Below are 14,742 nucleotides of genomic sequence, written 5' to 3' on the forward strand. Positions count from 1 at the left end.
ACAAAGAAAAATGTATCAACTTCATCATTTTTACATGGGAATGTAATTTTTCCTTTTTTTTGTCCATAACAATGTGCCACCCCAATAAAATCTTTGGGTCTTACCTGGACACCCCATTCTACACTTGGTTGAAAACAAACAAACAAAAAATATATTTCTTCAGTTATTTTATTGGCATTTTATTTATACTTTAGAAAGTTGAAACATTTTCACTGTTGATCTGCTGCCACTCTATCTGTTTGAATGTGTCTGTACTGATCAGTGCAGGACAGCAGGAATGCATGAAGGTATTAAGTTGCGGATGCTGAAAATTTGAAGTGGCGTGTATGTGGAGTGAACGATGACATAATGCAAAACTATTTGCCTTTTTCTTTTTAGCATGTTGTTATATTATCAAACTAATGTCAATGTGCTTTAACAAGGTGACAGATGACAATATATACATATAACTGACACATCAAACCTCTGATGAACCTCTCTCTGCTGTCTCATTTTGGACTATATGCAAATGAACTGAGTGGTGACCAGTCAGTTTATTGATATGTGGCAGTGTAACTGCCCACAGTCACATGGTAAGATTTAACACAAGAACACATACAGCAGGAGTTACAACATTTGATAACAGTACTATAACATTATATGATTTTTTTAAAGTTTAAAAACAAAAGCAGGCTCCTTCAGGGCTCCGAACAAGCCTATAAATCTGCATACACTTTAACTCTGCATCTCAACATGCTTGTGTTTTAATGACATGGTGCAAAGGCACCAACAGTGATTGAGGGAAGCAATTCAGCGTGCTGTAATGAAAATACAGCATTAACTGTTGGGTTTTGTTCCAACAGCAAAGATATACAGATATTGCAAAATGGTAGGCAGTTTGAAAGAAAATTGTTTATTTACTTTGACAATAAAATGTTTGCCTGTAAAAAAACGACAACATTAAAATATGTACAAATACAGGAACAAATACAGAATACAGTTAGATAAACACAGATTTGGCACCTGAATTCAAATCCAGCCACAGTATGGATTTGTTCATTTAATTTAATAAGAAGGATTGATCAGCTATAGCAGGTACTGGATGATAACTGTAAGTATTGAACTTCATCAATGAGAGGTCTGGAAATCATAATGCAATGTTTGAGTTATTTATATTTATAGAAATATATTTCCTTTTAATAGATAATGGTTAAGATAAACAGTCTTATGTATAATTTTGCTTAGCACATATTACTGATTGATGATACTTTTTGAACTTTAGAATAAAATCCTTTTGAATCCTTTAAATGACTTAGTTCAAATGAATGAACATCTCATTTTGTCATGAAACTAAACACAGTACTACCAAAACTGAATCAAGTTTTGGGAGTGTGTGTTTAGGTAGTGACAATCTCAGCAAATTTTGAGCACAACTCAAAAACGCTAGCCTGTATATGAGCAGCAAACACAGCTTTGAACAGTTGTACACACATAAATCATATTTTCATTAAAACACAAAAAAGTTTCCTCAATTGCAGAAAATATATATACACTGCTCAAAAAAAAATAAAGGGAACACTCAAATAACACATCCTAGATCTGAATTAATTAAATATTCTCATTGATATTAAATTCTCATATGAATTAATTAAATATTCTCAATACAAAGTTGAATGTGCTGACAACAAAATCACACAAAAATCATAAATGGAAATCAAATGTATTAACCAATGGAGGTCTTTATTTGGAGTCACACACAAAATTAAAGTGGAAAAACACACTACAGGCTGATCCACCTTTGATGTAATGTCCTTAAAACAAGTCAAAAAAACGTGCCTGTATGACCTCCCTACAATGCCTGGGCATGCTTCTGATGAGGTGGTGAATGGTCTCCTGAGGGATCTCCTCCCAGACCTGGACTAAAGCATCCGCCAACTCCTGGACAGTCTGTGGTGCAACGTGGCGTTGGTGGATGGAGCGAGACATGATGTCCCAGATGTGCTCAATTGGATTCAGGTCTGGGGAACGGGCGGGCCAGTCCATAGCTTCAATGCCTTCATCTTGCAGGAACTGCTGACACACTCCAGCCACATGAGGTCTAGCATTGTCCTGCATTAGGAGGAACCCAGGGCCAACCGCACCAGCATATGGTCTCACAAGGGGGCTGAGGATCTCATCTCGGTACCTAATGGCAGTCAGGCTACCTCTGGCGAGCACATGGAGGGCTGTGCGGCCCTCCAAAGAAATGCCACCCCACACCATTACTGACCCACTGCCAAACCGGTCATGCTGAAGGATGTTGCAGGCAGCAGATTGCTCTCCACAGCGTCTCCAGGCTCTGTCACGTCTGTCACATGTGCTCAGTGTGAACCTGCTTTCATCTGTGAAGAGCACAGGGCGCCAGTGGCGAATTTGCCAATCCTGTTGTTCTCTGGCAAATGCCAAGCGTCCTGCACGGTGTTGGGCTGTGAGTACAACCCCCGTCTGTGGACGTCGGGCCCTCATACCATCTTCATGGAGTCTCTAACCATTAGACCATTAGGTTAGAGTTTCTAACCATTTGTGCAGACACATGCACATTTGTGGCCTGCTGGAGGTCATTTTGCAGGGCTCTGGCAGTGCTCCTCCTGTTCCTCCTTGCACAAAGGCGGAGGTAGCGGTCCTGCTGCTGGGTTGTTGCCCTCCTATGGCCTCCTCGACGTCTCCTGGTGTACTGGCCTGTCTCCTGATAGCGCCTCTAGCCTCTGGACACTACGCTGACAGACAGAGGAAACCTTCTTGCCACAGCTCGCATTGATGTGCCATCTGGGATGAGCTGCACTACCTCAGCCACTTGTGTGGGTTGTAGAGTCCGTCTCATGCTACCACGAGTGTGAAAGCACCACCAACATTCAAAAGTGACCAAAAAATCAGCCAGAAAGCAGAAAGGTATTGAGAAGTGGTCTGTGGTCCCCACCTGCAGAACCACTCCTTTATGACAGTGGACAGTTTGATTTCACAGAAGTTTGATTTACTTGGAGTTATATTGTGTTGTTTAAGTGTTCCCTTTATTTTTTTGAGCAGTGTATGTTTAAATAGTGACAGTTCGTAAGTTCACACACTGATTTTCAGACTTTAGGATAGTAAATATTGGGATCTAACTGTTCACCAGGTGGCCATGAGGGGCAGGGATGCAGTCTCACTTCCTGCTGTAATAAGGCTCCACTTATGGACCAGTCTTTGTGATGATTTTGTATATACTGAGTTCATTACTGTCTTAATTAATGCCTATATATCCATATATTCATCTATATATGCATATATGGTCTGAGAGCTCATTTATTTAATTATTTTTTATTTATTCCTTTTTTTTCAGACTGTCCTGATTAAGCATAAAAATACACGTGTGTTGTGTGTAACTATGTATGTGTGCGTTTGGGTTAGGAGGGCCACTACAACCGCAATGCAGCACTGATATTGGAGCAGTTCCACTCAGTAGGCCTGAGGCCCAGATGGCCCTGGATCCACCTTCATGCTGTCCACATCTGCTTCTGCTCCCTTAAGCCTCTCTTTCTCTCCCTCTCTCTCTCTCTCTCTCTCTGTCTTTCTCACACACACACACACACACACACACACACACACACACACACACACACACACACACACCCAGTCCTAACCCAGTGCAGGTCATTGTGATACACCTACTTTCTCTCTCACACACAAACATAAACATGCACTTGTCCTTCATTCTGATCCTGAATTAATGTGTTAAAACAACATTGCCTGGGAGAGTGTGATTAACAGAGCGTCCTGTAAGCCAGCATGATCGTGCAATCAGTCTGCAAAGCTTTAGTTTCAACACCCACACAAATGCACACACACACACACACACACACACACACACACACACACACACACACACACACACACACACACACACACACACACACACTGGTGAACAGTAGAGGAGAGAAAAATTGGGTGATTCACTATAAACAAAACAGTGCAGATAATTGGACACATGTGAAAGCAGTTGTTATTAGTACTTCACTTCGATTCTCCTGCTTGTTTTTCTCTCTTCACTGAATCAGATGGTGGTGGAGTGTTTAGGAGAGAAGGATGAGATTAGCTATGGTGTGCAATGTAACAAATCAATGATCTGTGCTATTGAGCTTTCTGTCTGTACATGTGGATATGTAGCCGAGTGTTTAACAAAGACAAAACCAGCATTTACACACCCAGCTAGGGTTGCCAGGTTGTGCAGTTTTGGATCAGATATACTGGTTTTGAGCTCCGTTGTCTGGAGACTCTGTGCAAATGGGTTTCATTTGTTGAAGTACAACAGGTAAAGTGCAATTGTAACCTGATCATTTTGCTTTTCTTGCGTTCTTTTACTCATATGCATGTACACACATATGCTGGGTATTCTATGCTTTTTGCTGGTGCACACAATTCATGTAATTCTATATTATATACATAATTCTATATGTATAGTGCAAAGCCAGATCAAATGATAGAATTTTTCTTACTAAAATCTGGCTTACCAGATGTATTCACATCTGGAAGCAAAGAAGACAGTAACATCTAGTCCAACACCTGGGCTTTAATGCAGACTCACTGAAAAATGTTTGTCCTTGCTTTGCAGTGTTGACTCTAATAAACGACATGCTTTGTGTAGGACTAATGCCATTCATCTAACTTGAACTTTCATAAATAAAACAGTGCATTTGATCTTCAGAAAAGAGCTGTAATGAGAAACAAGCGCCTCCTGTGTCATTGAGTTTTTTTGCATGTTGGACACACTTGAACTGTTCTGACCAAGTCCACAAATCATTGCTCTAAGGAAAAACACACACACACAAACTGAGTAACAAAGAGTGTTCACATTACGTCATTCCTGACTCGTCATCCTCGGGATGATGGCTGCATGTACAGAAATGACACAAGCCTGGATGGGCTCTAGCTCTATTCTCTGGCTCTTTAATGAGCCAGCAGGCCTGTGTGGCAGCGCTGCTGGGAGGGAGGAGATAAGCCTAGCCGCTGTTCCACCGCTCCTGCCGAAAAACGCCAGCACTCCGCTAAGCCTTTCCACAGCCGGGGGCCCGCCGCGCCCCAAAACAAAGCATCTTATTACGCGAGAGAGGGAGGAAAGACAGCCGGGAACCGGAGGTGTTAGAGAATAACAAGGAAGATGCCAGCAGTGGCTGGCGCCATTTAGAGAAAGAAATGGAGGCGAGAGAGAGAGAGAGAGAGAGAGAGAGAGAGAGAGAGAGAGAGAGAAGACAGTACAGTCCCCAACAGAGGCCTGATTATCAACTAAGAGTCAACTAATCTCACCAAAAAAACCTTAAATGAAAGCTTTCATTTTGCAGTGTATGTCACACTAAGAACACTTACTGCACATTTTGCAATTTTTACACAATATATGAAGAACTTAGCAACATGGTACACAAAATCGCTGCTTTATACTTGATATAAGGTTTTGAAAAACGTCTAAAAAAATATTTAAAACCATATGTATTTTACAGTAAGATTCAAGGACAGTTTCAATTTATGCTAGAGAAGGAAACAAAGCCTCAAGGCCCTAGATTTTGCAGACATGACAAAATAAATAAAAACTAACAAAAACAAACAAAATCACAACAAAGTAGAAGACAAGCTTTAAAAATGTAAGTATTAATACTAAAGCCATCTTTTACTTCAGAGCTCATGGCTGCTCGTGGTTTATTTGCTCCTTTTAATGTTTGGAGCTCTGAGTATAACCGAACCTCAAACTGCACACACACAGCACCTGCTTTGTGGAGTTTTAGCGTCTGTAAGTTAGTGATGAACTTTTTTAACAAATGATGACTTAGCTGCTGTTACCGCTTAATGTATACATTTTTATCCATCTCGTTTTAGCATGTTAACATGCTAAAACTAGATGCTCACGTTTGCAATTTGGAAATTAGAAAACACTAAATTCTACTTATTCGTCTTCATGGCTGATATCAATTTTCATATAATATTGGTTCACCTCACATACTCGAGTTATTTGTAACGTGGTAAAATAACGCATGCAGAGATTACATTCCAGATACTATAATTTTGTGCTGAGCTCAACATAAGTTCTATGTTAATTGATACTTTTTTGATCCCACAACCGGGGAAATTCCACCTCTGCATTTAACCCATCCGTGAAGTGAAACACACACACACACACACACACACACACACACACACACACACACACACACACACACACACACACACACACACACACACACACACACACGGAGGAGCGGTGGGCAGCCCTATCCACGGCGCCCGGGGAGCAGTTGGGGGTTAGGTGTCTTGCTCAAGGACACCTCAGTCATGGACTGTTGGCTCTGGGGATCAATCAAACCAGCAACCTTCCGGTTACAGGGCCAGTTCCCTAACCTCCAGCCCATGACTGCCCCTGTTTCTGTGCTCGTCAGATTAGTAATCTGTTCTGTGTTCATTGCATTCAACAGAAGTGCAACACAGTTTGCTGAGAAGCTGTGTGAGAGATATGAGAGAAAGTACGTTAAATGGTATATCCTGAGAAATGTACAAGTGCCTTGGTTCCATATGCTTGGGGATAAGTGCAGAAGAGAACATTACGCTCACAAAGCATATTTTTCTTCAGTACAGTTGCACAACTAATGCACGTGGACAGCACAACAAAATTATCTACAATTTTAACTATAGTTCACTTATAGTTAATGCACAAATAAGCAAATACATGAACAAAGAAAAGATACAATTAGTTGACTAACATGGTCTCAGTCAACTGAGCTGCGATATGACTGATCCGTTGACTTGTTGATTTAGAAGGGACAGCCCTAGAAGACCGCAAGGAGAGCAGAGCGAGAAATAGAGAAAAAAACAGAGGCTCTAGCTAGCCTCATCACCATACATCCCTTTTCCAGTTTCCCCAAATGGGCCTGTATTACAGGCTGCTCGCTTTTGCCTCCTTATTCCTCAGTAGAATTGACAGTTCCTTGATGTGAGGAGAAAAACAGTTTGGATTGGAAAGGCGCGAGAGGATTTGCATAGCAGATCTGCCGTGCGGACCACTGGGGAGGCCGTCGCTCTCCTTTAACAGGTCTGTGTTAACCCTATGCTAATGCACCAGATGCCAGGCGCAAATAAATCAGGGTCTAACAGGCCTCGCATCTGTGGAACAGCAAGTCAGAAAGAATCTACACCTTCCTTTCCTTCTACCATAAATTGTGTGGCTGCTGCTTATCCAGCTGGGTACAATTTTGCCAATGAACACAGGAAACAATTCACATGTGCATGAAAGCTATTAAGCAGTTACCTGTTCAGTTGCTGGTAAATTAATAGTGCAGCTGAAATGAGAAGATCGAGTTAAGTGGGACAGTACACCTTAATTTATGTTAGAATTAGGTGAATTTTATGAAAATACGAAAATACAGGCTTACACTGGCATTAAATATATTATTTGTTATGTAATATTCAGTGCAGCATTGCCCTCTTCAACCTCATTGGTTTACAAATTCATAACTTTGTATTATTTTGTATCAGTGTCCTGTCACTACAATACCCAACTTGCACTAAGCAAATACACCACACAATCACTGAGAACCCCTGACTGCTTGCCTCTGATTCACAAGTCAGAAAATACATCTGTTGTGCTAGCTAGCATTAATGAAATGGGCTCAACTGGTTGCCAAATGTTTTTCTTTTTTTAAAGAATAATTCAGCCAACCAGCCTGCTCCTAGTATCCACAGCACTTGGAGTCTTTCATAATTTACTTCCTCCATCAAGACACATCAGAAGTGTTTTTTTCTAATCTTTAAACCAGGAAATCTTGCTTTTGAGACTACTGCAGCACTACTGTAAGAGGTGAGTAAGTATGTTTACAACAGATGCAGCCATGGCTAAATTTTTCATTTTGGTCAAAGTGTCTCTTTAATATTAATGAATATCTATTGAAGCCAATTTAAGGATGTTTCTGAGAAGCACGCCAACAACCTCCTCCTTGTTTTACACTAAACAGCATCATCACCTCTTTAGGAACTATGTTATGGACTGGATCACAAGGTATAAGGAACGAGGAACAGGATAGCCATCGAAATTCTGAGTGACAGTGCAGCATGATTTTGGCTAGTGCTGACTGACCTTACTTTGGGAATTACAATGTATCTCACAAGGAAAGAAGGGGTGAGATGGTTGAGCGCCGCTTTCATTAGACAGCCCAGTGTTGCCCATTACCCTGCATTGGCTGCGTTTGACAGTGCATTGCATCATGTGATTTTGCCTTTGATTAAATTGATGGGTATATCTTTAGAAGTTTATCGTCCAATCTCCACTTGCCTCTTAGATATTCCGAGTGCTCTTCAGAGCATGGCAAAAGCTTCTTTTATGATCATAGAGAGTCAAAGTATATTGCTTTTTAATTGACTGTCATTAGAACGTTATTTCTGGAATTCTCTTCCGAAAATGAGGTCTCCTCCCATATGGAGCCATTAGTTGAGTGACATGAGAAATGCTAGTAATGTTTAATTTGCACAAGATGCCCTGGCAATAACATGTTCCCTGCAAGAGTGGAGCAATAGCCAAGCTTAGACACAACCCAGTGCTGTTTTGTAAACCATGGAGCAGGAGCTGAGGAGACATCTTGGATGGTTGTAGCAGCCTTGCACCATCACACCTGATTCAAGCTGTCATCCTCCTGTCAAAATCGAGTCCTCCCTTGATGAATCTGGTCAGTTGCTTCTCAGTGCAGCTAAAGGAAGCTGAATGGGAAATGTCGGACCATCCCGCAGGAGGAGGCATTGCTATGCACCACCTACTGTGAAGGGCTTTAGTTTTTGCAATTCGCTTGTCAGTTGCACTAGTTTATTGCTGTTTTTGCTGGCTGCCGTTTGCAAAGCATTCTGAGTGGTCAAACCTCTTTTGTTTATGGGACAAGCTAACGCTCTTGCTAACTGTGCTTTTGCCTTTTCTCTTCAGGATACTGGATGCTAAAAAGAAAAGCCACTTGTACCTTGCGTGTTGTCATATGCTCAGACTCATGTACAGTCCGGCCCCCTGGGACATGTCGTCTGCCTTCATCTCCAATGAGAATCCCCCTGGGATTCCTGTCCAAATGCAGCAGGTCTAAGGGCTTTCCACTGGAGCTCTGAGTGGTTTGGGAAGGCAATGAATGGGGACACTGGAGGCTTCAGCAGCCCCTGCTGTTAAGAGCAGCCCAGTTTTGCCGGGCCCATAGCCTTGCTCCTGGCACTGTGCTCCACCATGGAGAATAGGAGGATTTAACTGCTCCCCTCTGCAGCTGTCAGACCAGCAAGAGTCCGCTACACAAACACTCTCGATGCGTTCTCTATTGCAGACCTGTGACGGGCAGCGCCCAAACACAGATAAATAGGTACACATTGTTATCAACGCAGCAAAGCCGATTAAACCAAACACAAGAGCCAATTTAGGGCTGCCAGTAATGCGCTTTGGTTTGCTTATAATAATGGGCTTAAACAAGCACGGTGCTCTTGTTTCATGGGGTTTCCCCTCCTGCACTCTTCTCCTTCCTACAAATTCTGAAAATAGAAGATAGTCCATTCACAGAAAATGTGAGGAAATCCTCACCACTGAAAAATATGTCAACTTGCAGAGTCTAAAAGTTTCTGATTTCCACTCCACCAGTTTACATTATTTCATTTTTACAACATGTACCATTTTAAATGCCAGCTTTCATTTAATGTTTAGTTGATTGTGGATCAGTTACATCATACAGAATGTACCATAATGTGCTATATTGTGGTAAGATATGACAATATGCACATATAACCAACGCATCAAACAGCTGGTGTACACCCTGCTCACTCTGCTCTGTTCTTCTGAACAAATAAGCTAAGCTTTATGCAATTGAGCTGAGGAGAGACCAATCAGATTTTTGATTTATGAGGTGGTAATCAATCGTGTCATGCCTAGTCAAGCTGCATGCTGAGATTCAAATGTCTGAGTAGGACATATAATGGTTGAAAAAGCTAATGTACACAACACATGAGACATTAGTACATTCACTGATCAACATTAGACATCTTTGGGGCTTAGAACTAGTCTACAACTCTCCACAGATTGTAACTCTGGACTCTAAATTTGCTTGTGTTTTAGTTACACCTCCAGAGCAGCCAGTGAGGGAAGTGATTTGGCTTGCTTTAATGACAATGTGGCTTATAGAGCACATGTCTGCTGCAGATTTTTAAACTATAAAAATAAATAACATAAAATGCAATACAAACTCTGCACCAGCACTCATATGTTCGGTTCTTTGATCTTTTTTTAACTATTTAGTTAAATAATCTTGAAATTTTGGAGTGCTGCAGCCCCCTCATGGTCCTCATTGGGAATAAAGACCAACAACAATTTTTAAGCTACATTAAAGTTAAGAATGTTTTTTAGCTTTAATGTACAGCTGTATGCAAAAATGTGGATACCCTCAGTCAAATTACACGTTTTATTGATCTACAGTGAACAACCTTAAAAGGGGCATTTTTGTGAGGAAATTTTAAAATTCTCTTTATTTGCTGAATTGAGCACATTAGGAAAAAATAAACCCAGCATATTTAATGTGCCATAATGTTTGCACATGGTACGTTTTATTCCAATCTTATGACATTTGACTCAAAGTGTTTGCATAATTTAAAGATTAGCTGCTAGTGTAAAAACAAAGGGAAAACAAAGTTGCAAGTTGTGAGGTTTTGACATGCCATATATAAAAATGTTCGGTCATGTTTAAGATATGCTGTGGGAGCTCGCAGAATTCTTCTGAAGGGGGGTGGTGAAACAGGGTGTTTGTGTAGAGTGGGCAGCCGCAGTGCGATGTCATGCTTCTCCCGTTGCAAAGGACTGTGTTGTCTGCTAAAGCCAGGCCTTGCTATAGATCCCATCTCCTGTATACTCACTTAATGCCCTCCTCTACTCCCTTCAGCCCCTGTTTGCTGCCATGCATATCAATGCTTTATGAGCAAGAGAGAGAAAGAGGGACAGAGAGAGAGAGAGAGAAAGAGAGAGAGAGAGAGAGAGAGAAAGGGAAGGATTGGGCTGTGCATTGAAGCCTGCACAACAGACGGAATCAATCAAGGTTGCATGGTTACTGCTCCAGTGCTCTAGGATCAATAGATCCACAACACTATCCCTCTGCTAGTAAATAGGAGGGGGTAAATAAGTGCCCATGTGCAGGAACCTTCCCTCTCTTGTACCCCCCCCACCCCCCTTGTGCTCAGATGGTCCGTTTTGAATGCCCCATAGCTTAAGAAAGGGCAGGGGAGCAAGGCGGACGGGGTTGTACCGAATGAGCAGAGCAAAGGTTCCTCTCTCTGCTCCACTGGCTCTCCACAATGCCAGAAGGGGGCTGCAAATTTAGAAGCCAGACGGGTTTGATTCAAGGTTTTGTGTGTGTGTGTGTCTGTGTGTGTTGGGGGGGTGGGGGGGGGTGTGTGTGGCGGTAGAGGGTTACCACACCTCCAAATGTGGCAACATTAGATGAAATTAATGTTATTTAATGCTAATCTGGCTTAACATGCCAGTGAGTAATACTTTCAGCAGACATGCTTATGTGAACTTTTTCTGTAACTTCAAGGTTAGAAGGTTACTTGCTATCATAAAAGTGTACTCCTTAAAGCCAGTGTTTAACAGGAATAGCAAGAGAATGATATTTTGGCTTAATCCAATCATTAAGATGTAAACAAAGTCTTTTACAGCGGTTTTACTGTATGCATCGTTCTAGAATAACTGCCTGAAACAGAAGCAAAATCAGTGTGGCTATGAACAAGACGTCTGATGCATTTAATGCCTTCGAAAAGCTACCTTACAGGAAATTATTAAAGTTGCAAATATCATGAGTGCTGCATTGTTTTTCAATAGTTTTGAGAGCTTTTGGCCTAAAATATATTTTTAAACATAAATTAAATCAGAGAGGTGTATGCAGGGCGCTTTATGGCAAAGTAGAGAGCAAACAAAAAAATTGGGGCATTTTGCTCTATTTTACTACTATCAACATTAAAGCGAATAAACTAAAAATATACATATCAAGCACACTAGTAATTTTGGAGATTATATATATATATATATATACTGCTCAAAAAAATAAAGGGAACACTTAAACAACACAATATAACTCCAAGTAAATCAAACTTCTGTGAAATCAAACTGTCCACTTAGGAAGCAACACTGATTGACAAACAATTTCACAGCTGTTGTGTAAATGAAACAGACAACAGGTGGAAATTATTGGCGATTAGCAAGACACACTCAATAAAGGAGTGGTTCTGCAGGTGGGGACCACAGACCCCTTCTCAGTACCTTTCTGCTTTCTGGCTGATGTTTTGGTCACTTTTGAATGTTGGTGGTGCTCATGCTACTCGAGGTAGCATGAGACGGACTCTACAACCCACACAAGTGGCTCAGGTAGTGCAGCTCATCCCAGATGGCACATCAATGCGAGCTGTGGCAAGAAGGTTTGCTGTGTCTGTCAGCGTAGTGTCCAAAGGCTGGAGGCGCTACCAGGAGACACGCCAGTACACCAGGAGACGTGGAGGAGGCCGTAGGAGGGCAACAACCCAGCAGCAGGACTGCTACCTCCAGCCTTTGTGAAAGGAGGAACAGGAGGAGCACTGCCAGAGCCCTGCAAAATGACCTCCAGCAGGCCACAAATGTGCATGTGTCTGCACAAACGGTTAGAAACCGACTCCATGAAGATGGTATGAGGGCCCGACGTCCACAGATGGGGGTTGTGCTCACAGCCCAACACCGTGCAGGACGCTTGGCATTTGCCAGAAAACACCAGGATTGGCAAATCCGCCACTGGCGCCCTGTGATCTTCACAGATGAAAGCAGGTTCACACTGAGCACATGTGACAGACATGACAGAGTCTGGAGATGCCGTGGAGAGCGATCTGCTGCCTGCAACATCCTTCAGCATGACTGGTTTGGCAGTGGGTCAGTAATGGTGTGGGGTGGCATTTCTTTGGAGGGCCGCACAGCCCTCCATGTGCTCGCCAGAGGTAGCCTGACTGCCATTAGGTACCGAGATGAAATCCTCAGCCCCCTTGTGAGACCATATGCTGGTGCGGTTGGCCCTGGGTTCCTCCTAATGCAGGACAATGCTAGACCTCATGTGGCTGGAGTGTGTCAGCAGTTCCTGCAAGATGAAGGCATTGAAGCTATGGACTGGCCCGCCCGTTCCCCAGACCTGAATCCGATTGAGCACATCTGGGACATCGTGTCTCGTTCCATCCACCAACGCCACGTTGCACCACAGACTGTCCAGGAGATGGCGGAGGGAGGAGATCCCTCAGGAGACCATCCATCACCTCATCAGGAGCATGCCCAGGCGTTGTAGGGAGGTCATACAGGCACGTGGAGGCCACACACAATACTGACCCTCATTTTGACTTGAATTAAGGACATTACATCAAAGGTGGATCAGCCTGTAGTGTGTTTTTCCACTTTAATTTTGTGTGTGACTCCAAATCCAGGCCTCCATTGGTTAATAAATTTCATTTCCATTGATGATTTTTGTGTGATTTTGTTTTCAGTACATTCAACTTTGTACAGAACAAAGTATTCAATGAGAATATTTCATTCATTCAGATCTAGGATGTGTTATTTAAGTGTTCCCTTTATTCTTTTGAGCAGTGTATATATATATATATTTCCAAAAGTATTCACTCACCCATCCAAATCAGAGCACAGCTCGGCTTGACCCGCCATCCTTCAAGGCGCATGGAATACAAATGTCGAGAACGTTCTCTATACTGGCACTCAAGTGGTGGAATGAACTCCCACTGGCTATCCGAACAGCAGAGTCTCTTGCTGTCTTCAAACACAGACTGAAGACACATCTCTTTACACAGCACTTAAATGAGCATTGAATTAAGTATTGTTTGCAGTATATTGTGCTTCACTTGTATATCATATTTTATTGTTTTGCACTGTGTATTGTAGTTTACTTTATTGTTGAATGCACTGTGTATTGTATTGCATTACATGGCATTCTGGAGTTCTGTGCTCAACTCTGTTCCTTTTTTCTGGGTATTTACAGTGACTTTTGTATCTAGCAGTATCTGAGCTCAGGACTGTCTTTTTCTCTAACCTATTGGTAACTATTAAAGATACTTTCTCTAGTAGTCAAAGCACTTCTTGTAAGTCGCTCTGGATAAGAGCATCTGCTAAATGCTGTAAATGTAAATGTAAATCATTGAATTCAGGTGTTCCAGTCACTTCCATGGCCACAGGTGTAGAAACCCAAGCACCTAGGCATGCTACAAATATTTGTGAAAGAATGGGTTGCTCTAAGGAGCTCAGTGAATTCCAGCAAGGTCAGCAGATGCTGAGGCACATGGTGCGCAGAGGTCGCTGACTTTCTGCAGAGTCAATCATTACAGACCTCCAAACTTCATGTGGCCTTCGGATTAGCTCAAGAACGGTGTGTAGAGACCTTCATGGAATGGGTTTTCATGGCTGAGCAGCTGCATCCAAGCCTTACATCACAAAGCACAATGCAAAGCATCGAATGCAGTGGTGTAAAGCGCCGCCACTGGACTCTAGAGCAGTGGAGACTCTGGAGTTCTCTGGAGTGACAAATCACGCTTCTCCACCTGGCAATCTGATGGACGACTCTGAGTTTGGCGGTTACCAGGAGAACGGTACTTGTCTGACTGCATTGTGCCAAGTGTAAAGTTTGGAGGATGGGGCATTATGGTGTGGGGTTGTTTTCAGGCCCCTTAGTTCCAGTGAAAGGAACTCTTAATGTT

Source organism: Pygocentrus nattereri, chromosome 10 (assembly GCF_015220715.1).
Source record: "Pygocentrus nattereri isolate fPygNat1 chromosome 10, fPygNat1.pri, whole genome shotgun sequence".
Lineage (NCBI taxonomy): Eukaryota > Metazoa > Chordata > Actinopteri > Characiformes > Serrasalmidae > Pygocentrus > Pygocentrus nattereri.